At 48.8% G+C, this 10,078-nt stretch overlaps 1 pseudogene; it reads right to left on the minus strand.

Annotated features, from left to right (window-relative positions):
- Positions 1-1,708: 1,708 nt before the first annotated feature.
- LOC132231893 (actin-related protein 2/3 complex subunit 1B-like) lies at positions 1,709-2,992 on the minus strand (annotated as a pseudogene).
- Between the last annotated feature and the right edge of the window lie 7,086 nt (positions 2,993-10,078).

Here is a 10,078-nt window from a genome sequence, read left to right on the forward strand (position 1 = left end):
GGCGATTTCTTAGGAAGACAAACCCTTTGAAAGGGAATGTGGTTCTAGGGGCAAGCCCTACATGAGCCCGTTCTCCTGGGCTGTGATGAGCTGTAAACTCCTAGCAGGCAGGGGCGACTTGTGACCATACAGGGTCACTGCCCAGCCCAGAGACCCCACTGCGGCACCCCTTGCTGGCTCTTTGTGTCTCCAGGGTAAGGGAGTGTCTGGGGCTCCTGTTCTGGTAGCACTGGCCCCTTTGAAACAGGGGTCCCACAACAGGGTACTGTCCCCTTGCTGAGCTGGCCTGGAGGTGAGGGAAGCCATGCCTGACACCCACCCGGACTCCTTGTAACCCACCTCACACCTTCCCCTGACTCAAGTTTCCCAATCGGCTTTTCTGGCAGAAGCACAGCTGTAACTACACTTCAATAGTATTTTACAGTAACCAATGTATTTTCTTATGGACAGATACATACATGAGTTTTGTGACCATAATCAGGAAAGAAATATGATCAGTGGCTGATAAGATTACATGAAACTTACTTTCTTTATGTAATTTTTGAAATTACTCAACCTTCTTACAATGAGCAAATGTTTTAGAAAATTTTTGAACATGTGTTCTAAGACAAGGAAGTGCAATACTCATTTAGAAAGGACCAAGGCTCCCCTGAACTATGCCTTAAATGCCACCATCCCCATGCCCCTCAGGCCCTCAGCTCTCCAGCTCTGCTGGGGTTTCTCACCTGCAGATAAAAACATTCTCAAGTCCCTCCCACCTGGTCAAATAGAACCCTCCCTCACTTTATGGTACATTTAGGCTTTGGAATACTCCACTAGCAGGAATTATCCGTGCTTAGTCTAGTTAATACTGGGGAGCAACAGCCTTTACTTGGTACACAGATAGCAAAACCTGGTGCAGAACGTGGGCCCAGTCTTGTTAAATGCAGTGTGTAGGTGTATATGTGTGTAATAGAAAAAAGACTGAAAGTATATATACCTAGATACTGTCAGTGGCTATCATTATGCCATTATTTATAATTCTATTTTATTTTTGGTACTTATATGTGTTTCCCAAATTTCATGTGAACATATACTACTTTTGTCAGAAAAGAACTCATAATAAATGTGGTAAAGTGCTTTAAAACATTCTGGTTTAATGTGTCATTTAAGACCTGTTTCCTTTTTTATGCTCTGTCTGGAAGACTTTTTTTAAATCATCACCTGAGGATATTATTTTTTATTGATTTTAGAGAGAGACAGTGAGAGAGTGAAACACCAATATGAGAATCATTGATTGCTTGCCTATCATTAGCACCAGGGATTGAACTTGCAACTTAGGTATGTGCCCTGACTGGGAATCAAACTTGCAATCTTTTGGAATACAGGATGATGCTCAAACTAACTAAGCCACCCGACCAGGGTTCTGTCTGCAAGATTTATCCATTGATGTCACTGGGGGTGTTAAAGGCCCCTACTACGACCATTTGACTGTCAATTTTCCCTTTATGTCCATCAATATTTGCTTTATATATTTAGGTGGGTTGGATTGACTTTTTAAAATCATTATATAGTGTCCTTCTTTGTCTTTTTTACAACCTTTGTTTGTTTATGTACTTATTTTTCATGTCTACAATTGTATTTTTATTATCTCCACGTTTTGAAGCAGTTCTTGACGAGCAGAGTGCGTTGGGGACATTTTTTTTTTACAATAAATGAAAGTATTTGTTTAAGAAAAAGACACGTGTTCCTTCAAATAGGTAAGAAAAGCTTCCGGCCTCCTCTCCTCCCGTTCCCCTGTGGGGACCCAAAATGGTACCCTAGAAATATTCAGCAAAGTGAGCCTTAGCTTCCCTGACCCCTCCCCCAGCGCTGGGAGGAGGCCAACATTTTCCTCACAGGTCATTTCATCTTGAAGTCCTTCAAGGCTGACATCCCAGATGCTCATGCCCCTGTCCATGCCCACGCGGTGGTGCAGAACTGCAAGCACTTGCCGGCCTCCCCCTCCCCCACCTCCCGCGGAGCACGGAGATCTGGCGGATGCTGTTTTTGTGCAGCCAGTCTAGGCCCGCCCCAGCCACGCCGCCCTTGCGGAGGTTCTGGAAGGGCTCGCAGGCTGGCAAGCCGCGCTGCAAGCTTTGTTTGGGCACCTCCTGCCGCCCACCGAAGCTCAGCGCCCCCTAGGCGCTCTCGTAGGTAAAAGGCACCGGAAAGCAGTCAAGGCCCGCAGCCACCAGACTGTTTTCTGTGACGAAGGTCAGGAAGGTCACGGCTAGCAGTGACAGCGTTTTAAGAGGCCAGATCGCGACTGCCTTCTTGTCAGCATCAGCCAGGCACATCGTGCAGTCGTGGCTGACCCAGGCCAGGCGGCTGCCCCTGGCTGAAAAGAAGACACTGTGTATCCAGAGGCAGCCACTGCTGGACTCAAAACAACAGCTCCCAGAGGGCGTCTTGGAGCCCCATGGATGGGTGCTGGCCACTCCTCCACTTCCTTTATGGAGGCTGAGAAGATTGGGCACTTGAGTCGCAGGAGCCTGAGGCCAGGAACACGCCGTTGGGGTGCCAGTCCCGGCTGAGGACGGTGGAGCGAATGGACTTCTTGATGTGCTTGCACCCCCACCAGGCGTTTTCCTGCTCGAAATAGCAGATGGAGATACGCGGGAGCCGCTGCCACAGCGAACTTGTTCTGGTTGGGGGCCCAGCGCACACAGCCAGCAGCCAGGTTGATCCGCAGGATGACAAGGCTGGGCTTCCACTGCGGCCCTTAAGACTCCACACGTACGCATTGCGGTTTGTGCCGCAGCTCACAAGGCGGTTACTCTCCGGGGCCCAGTCAACGCCTGTCACCTGCCCGTTGTGCTGCCTGAGTTGGTGCACCTTGACCCACTTGGCTCTGCCCTTTCCATAGGTGTGCACCTCTGGGTGGTTGGGGCAAATGGCAATCTCCGTGTGGTCTGTCTGCCAGGCCTGGCAGCTGATGGGCTCCACCAGGAAGCTGTGGCAGTCCATGGCTTCTCAGTTTCTTAGGGCTCCAGGCCAAGGACTCTGGGCAGTCAACAGGCCGAACTGGCTCTGGGACCCACAGCTACTTCTTCACCTTTAAACCTTTGTTTTAAAGTCTCTGAGATAAGTATTGCTACTTTAATGTTTTAAAATTTCTATTTGCAATGAAATATCTTTTTCCATCCCTTTCCTTTAGTCTGTGTGTGTCTTTCAATCTGAAGGGATCTCTGGAAGACAACATATATATGGATCTGGTATTTTTGTCCATTCAACTAACCTATGACTTTTGATTGGTGCAATTAATCCATTCACATTTAAAGTAATTATTGATAGGTACATAGTTATTGCTATTTTATTATTCACCAGAGGCCTGGTGCACAAAATTCATGCACGGGTAGGGTCCTTAGCCCTAGTCTGTGATCAGGTCCAATTGGGACCTTCTGGCTGCCGGCTGGGGCCTTTCTTCATTCCGTGCTGCCCTCTGATAATCAGCACACATCATAGCGAGCAATCAAACTCCTGAGGGGACACTTTGCATATTAGCCTTTTATATCTACACTAATAAAAGACAAAGATGCTAATTGACTGCACCTTTGCTATGCCCCAAGCCACGTCCACCAGCCAATCAGAACGACTATATGCACATTAATCCAACCAAGATGGTGGCCGGCAGCCTCGGAGCTGGAGCAAGCAGGAGGCTTGGTTGCCTGGGCGATGGAGGAAGCCAAGCTTCCTGCCTGCCCTGAGCCAGCTGTGGCCTCTGCTTATGGCAACAAAGTTTCAATTATAGAAGACAAATAAGTCCCAGATACCTGCATCCAGCCAGCCTCACTGGGAGCTTGGGTGGCTGGGGGCTGTGGCCAGCCTGCAAACAGCCATCAGCTCCTCACCCAGGCTGGCCACACCCTCATGGGTAAGGGTCCCCGCTGGGGGGCTTAGCCAGCCTGAAAACAGCCCTCAGCCTCTCACCCAGACTGGCCAGGCACCCCAGGGGGGACCCCTACCCTGAAAGGGCTGTGGCCAGACTGCAAACAACCATAAGTTCCTCACCCAGGCACTCCTATATAATAAAAGGGTAATATGCAAATTGACCCTAACAGCAGAACCACTGGGAATGACTGGTCACTATGACACACACTGACCACCAGGGGGTAGATGCTCAATGCAAGAGCTGCCCCCTGGTGGTCAGTGGGAGCTCTGCTCAGCCACAAACCAGGCTGATGGCTGCCAGTACAGCGGTGGTGGTGGGAGCCTCTCCCACCTCTTCAGCAGCTCTAAGGATGTCCAACTGCAGCTTAGGCCTGCTCCCTGCTGGCAAGTGGACATCCCCCGAGGGCTGCTGGGCTTCTGGGCTGCCAGAGGGATGTCTGATTGCCAGCTTAGGCCCAACCCCCCAGGGAGCGGGCCTAAGCCAGCAGGTGGTCATCCCCCGAGGGGTCCCAGACTGCAAGAGGGCACAGGCTGGGCTGAGGGACACCCCCAGGTGCACAAATTTTTGTGCACAAGGCCTCTAGTATATAGATATTTATGTTCTCTTTTCCTTCTTTTTTTTTTTCTTAAAAACATATTTTATTGATTTTTTTACAGAGAGGAAAGGAGAGGGATAGAGGGTTAGAAACATCATTGAAAGAGAAACATTGACCAGCTGCCTCCTGCACACCCCCCACTGAGGATGTGCCTGCAACCAAGGTACATGCCCTTGATCAGAATCAAACCCGGGACCCTGCAGTCCTCAGGCCGATGCTCTAGCCACTGAGCCAAACCGGTCAGGGCTCCTTCTTCTTCTTAAAGAAGTATTTTTAACACTAGAGGCCCGGTGCATGAATTCGTGCACTGATGGGGTCTGGCCGGGCGGCCCTGATGGGGGCCGATGGGAGGTGGGACTGCTGGGGGGAGGGGCCAAGGGAGGGCTCTAAGGCGTGTCTGGCCCTTCTCACTCAGTCCTGATTGGCCAGACCCCAGCAGCAAGCTAACCTACTGGTCGGAGCATCTCCCCCATGATGGTCAGTGCAGGTCATAGTGAGCAGTTGAGTGGCCTTAGTATATCATTAGCATATTACGCTTTGATTGGTTGAACAGATGACCGAACAACTGGACACTTAGCATATTAGGCTTTTATTATATAAGACTAGGGGCCCGGTGCATGAAATTCGTGCACTGGATGTGTGTGGGGGGGGGAGTGTCCCTCAGCCCAGCCTGCCCCCTCTCACATACTGGGAGCCCTCAGGCGTTGACCCCCATCACCCTCCAATCGCAGGATTGGCCCCTTGCCCAGGCCTGACGCCTCTGGCCTAGGCGTCCGGCCCGGGCAGCGGGGACCTGCAGTGGCAGCGGGGGGTGCCGCGATCGTGCGGGCTCCGCCCCTGCCCCTGCAGGACGCCTCTGGCTGAGGCGTCCGGCCTGGGCAGCGGGGACCCGCAGCTGCAGCAGCCCCATGATCGTGGGCTTCCCTTTAGGCCCAGGCAAGGGACCCCTAGCTCCTGGGACTGCCAGCTTCGACCGTGCCCAGCTTCCATCGCTGGCTCCACCCCTACTTCCTGCTATTACTGGCCAGGGCGGAAAAGGCGCCTGATTCTCCGATCATGGCTGGGACATTCTCCGATCATGGCTGGGACATTCTCCCCGCTGGGTTTCCAATCACTGTCAGTGGCAGGGGGCTTCTTCCTGCTTTCCCTTTGGCCTCCCTGCATTGTGCCTCCATATGCAAATTAACCACCATCTTGTTGGCAGTTAACTGCCAATCTTAGCTGGCAATTAATTTGCATATAGCCCTGATTAGCCAATGAAAAGGGTAGCTCGTACGCCAATTACCATTTTTCTCTTTTATTAGTGTTGATTCTTGTAATACTGCTTTGGTGATGATGAACTCCTTTAGCTTTTTCTTGTCTGGGAAGCTCTTTATCTCTACTGCAGTTTTAAATGATAACATTGATGGGTAGAAAGGTTTTGGTTGTAGGTTCATGCTTTTCATCACTTTAAATATTTTGTGCCAAATCTGTTTTTCAGAGTTCCTGTTGAGAAATCTGTTTTATGGGAGCTCCCTTGCAGATAACTGTATTTCTCTTGCTGCTTTTAAAATCTTTCTTTGTAATCTTTGGCATTTTAATTGTGTTTTAGTTTGGCCTCTTTGGGTTCTTCTTGCTTGGGACTCTCTGCACTTCTTAGATTTGTATGTCTATTTGGTTCTCCAGGTTAGGGGAGTTTTCAGGCAATACTTATTTATTTATCTTTGTTAATCCTCACCCAAGGATTTTTTCTATTGATTTTTAGAGAGAGTGGAAAAGAGAGGGAAAGACAGAGAGAAACATTCATTTAAGAGAAACACATCAATTGGTTGCCTCCTGCATGAGCCCTGACCAGGGCCCAGGCCAGAGAGGAGCCTGCAACCAAGGTATGTGCCCTTTACTGGAATAGAACCTGGTACCTTTTGGTCCACAGGCCAACACTCTATCCACTGAGCCAAACTGGTGAGGGCCAGGCAATATTTATTCAAATAGGTTCAGAGTCCCTTGCTCTCTTCTTTTTCTGATACCCCTATGATATGCTTGATGTTGTCCCAGAGATCCATGAAACTATTCTCATTTTATTTATTTATTTATTTATTTATTTATTTATTTATTTATTTATTTATGTATGTGCTTTGACTGGGTGTTTTTTGGTACTTTGTCTTTTATTTATTTATCTGTTAATCCTCATCTAAGGAAATTTTTCCATTGATTTTGAGAGAGAGAGAGAGAGAGAGAGAGAGAGAGAGAGAGAAGAGGAGAGACACAGAAAAAGAAACATTGATATGAGAGAGACACATGGACTGGTTGTCTCCTGCAGGTTTCCTGACCAGGGCCAGGGATTAAGTCTGCAACTGAAATACATGTTCTTGACCGGAACTGAATCTGGGACCCTTTAGTTCATAGGCCGATACTCTACCCACTGGGCAAAACCAGCTAGGGTGCTACCTTATCTTTTAAATCACTAATTTGATCCTCTGCTTCATCTAATCTGTGGTTGATTCATTCCAGTGTATTCTTTTTTTTTTAAAAAAATATATTTTATTGATTTTTTACAGAGAGGAAGGGAGAGAGATAGAGAGTTAGAAACATCGATGAGAGAGAAACATTGATCAGCCGCCTCCTGCACATCTCCCACTGGGGATGTGCCCGTAACCCAGGCACACGCCCTTGACCAGAATCGAACCCGGGACCCTTCAGTCCGCAGGCCGACGCTCTATCCACTGAGCCAAACCGGTTTTGGCTCCAGTGTATTCTTTACTTCAGTTATTGTATTCTCCATTTCTGACTGGTTCTTTTTATGTTTTCTATTTCTTTTTTAAAAAATCCTCACCTGAGAATATTTTTATTGATTTTAGAGATAGATAGATAGATAGATAGATAGATAGAGAAACATCAATGTGAGAGAGAAGCACCAGCTGGTTGCCTCCCATACATGCCTCAACCTGAGACCGAACCCCAAACCTAGTTATATGAACTGACCTGGAATTGAACCCACAATCTTTTGGTGCATGGGATAATTTTCCAATCAATTAAGCCACCCAACTGAGGCTTTCTCTCTCTCTCTCTTTTTTAATGCTTACTATCTCTTTGTTGAAGTTTTCAATAAGTTCTTTGAACATCCTTAAAACTAGTTTTTGAATTATGTATCTGGTAGATTACTTGCCTGCATTTTGTTTAGTTCTTTTTCTGGAGACTTTTCTTGCTCTTTAATTTGGGACATGTTTGTTTGTCTCCTCATTTTGGCTGCTTCCCTGTGTTTGTTTCTATGTGTTAGGTAGGTCTGCCATGTCTCCTAGTCTTGGAAGAGTAGCCTTATATAGCAGGTGTCCTGTGGGGCCCAGTGGCATAGTCTCCCTGATCACCTGACCCAGCTACTCCAGGAGTGTCCCTGTGTGGTTGTGTATGTCCTCCTATTGTAGTTGAGCCTTGTCTATTGTTGACATGTCAGTGGGTAGAATTAACCCACAGGCTGACTGACTGTGAATATTGGCCACAACCACAGCATAGAAACTGCTGTGCAGGGGCTGACCCCACGGAATGGGATTTGCCCCAGTGGGGTCTGGTGCCTACCAAAACCACATTTTGGGTATGCTGTTTGTAGAGCTAATCGGCTGGTACTCTGTTGTGGTCTGAAGCCGGTTACTGCCTGTGCTGCTTCTGGGGACTCTTCAGAGGAGCTCCAGTGCTGGTCAGTGTTGGCCACTGCTTATTACTGGCCCAGGGCTACCTGTTAGGAGCTACAAAGCTATCAATGATTGGTAGCTGCCTGTGATGGACCTGGCTATACATGAGAGAGGCCATGTTGTGAACCAAAGCCAGCTACCACCACTACTGGGCTTGCAGCTGCTCAGCACAGAACCCAGGGTCCCCGAGGCTTGCTGCAGCCTGCTGGATGCCCATAAGGCTCAGCTGCTGAAAGAGCTTTGGGTAGTATGCAAATGGGTGAGACATGGTCTCAGGGAGTCACCATGGTAGAGCAAGCGGTGTTCACCAGGTTAATGCCAATTCAGATTTGGCACCAGTGCTCAGCCTGGGGCCACTCAGCGAGTCACAGGGTACATTACACCTAGCCCAGGTGCTGCCCACTTGGGGCCTGCGGAACTTTGATAATTAAGAAAGATTGCAGTGTGGGCCAAGGCTGGCTGCCGGCTGCCGAAAGAACCTCAGGTGGTCACGAGTTGGGTGGTGAGGAGTCTCAGGGAGTCATCAGGATGGAGCTAGTGGAGTTCACCGTCTAATGTAGATTCAGATTTGGCTGAGCTGGAGGAGGACTCAACACAGGGACAATGGCAGTCATCACTTCAATCCTTGCTCTGAAGCCACACAACTCAGTTTCTCCCCTATGTCTCTGGCACTCCCCACCTCCACTGAGTCACTGTCCCTTTGCCAGAGCCCAGGGTGGGTGTCTGTCAGTGAGAGTCTGTGTGTGGGCCCCTTAAGAGGATGCCTGGGTTTCCAATAGCCCTCTGTCTTAGTCTCACCCACATGGACGAATCCTTGCTGATTGTTACAGCCAGATGCTTTGTGGGCTCTTTTGGCTCTAGTGCTCTGGACTAGGGATCTTGGGGTGGGGCTGGGACCCTTCACTCTGCAGGGGGGACCTCTGCAGATGAGATAACCCTCCTGATTCTCAACAGCCACATGTGGGTGTGGGGCTGTTAATCGGTGGGGTGCCCTCTGTGTCTCTGCCTGGTACTGGTTGAAGCGGAATTCTTGCGATGTCGAAAGGACAGAAATTTTCTTAGACTCGCATGGGGGGATGAGTGATATTTATTTTTGTGGAATTAAACCCCTGGTTTCCAAGGTCCTATTTCCTTCTCTCCTGCCATGGACAAGTCCAATCTTGTTTTCAGTAGGTCTAGTATTAAAGTCACTTCCCGGAGTTTCTTTCCTATTTTAAAGCACAGTCCAGTCCAGAATCTGGTTAGCTTAACTTGTGTTCCAGCTGCAGTCCATTGGGTGTGGGGGCTGCATGGCCATGGGCCATGCGGCTGCTAAGGCCACATGGTAGATTAGCACATGGACGAGTGTGGGTCATGAAGTAAGAGAGTGCAAGGGAGCAGGAGCGAAGCAAGAGAGCAAGAGAGAGGGAATTCCTTTTTTTTTTTTTTAAATATATTTTTATTGATTTCAGAGAGGGAGAAAAACATCAATGATGAGAGAGAATCATTGATTGGCTGCCTCCTGTATGCCCCCTCCTGGGGATAGAGCCTGCAACCCAGGGCATGTGCCCTAACTGGGAATTAAACTGTGACCTCCTGGTTCATAGGTCGATGCTCAACCCCTGAGCCAACCGGCCAGGCAGAGAGGGTATTCTTTGTCTGGGGTTTTAACTTCCAAGATTCCATGGGCTTGCAGTGGCTCCAGCAATGATCTTTTTCCCAGGTTAGACTGACAGGCAAGCACCTTCATGTCACCCCAACTTCACTGCCCATGCACCCATTATCCCCTTTGTTCAACCCCTTCATTAATACTAATAATTAGGTAATTATGATGATAACAGGACCAGCCTGCTTCTGCTCTCTGCCCCTCCTACCAGTCTCAATGTGACTTCTTGTTTATATCCTTAGTTATAGGACTTCTGTTTA

Source organism: Myotis daubentonii, chromosome 3 (assembly GCF_963259705.1).
Source record: "Myotis daubentonii chromosome 3, mMyoDau2.1, whole genome shotgun sequence".
Taxonomy (NCBI): Eukaryota; Metazoa; Chordata; class Mammalia; order Chiroptera; family Vespertilionidae; genus Myotis; species Myotis daubentonii.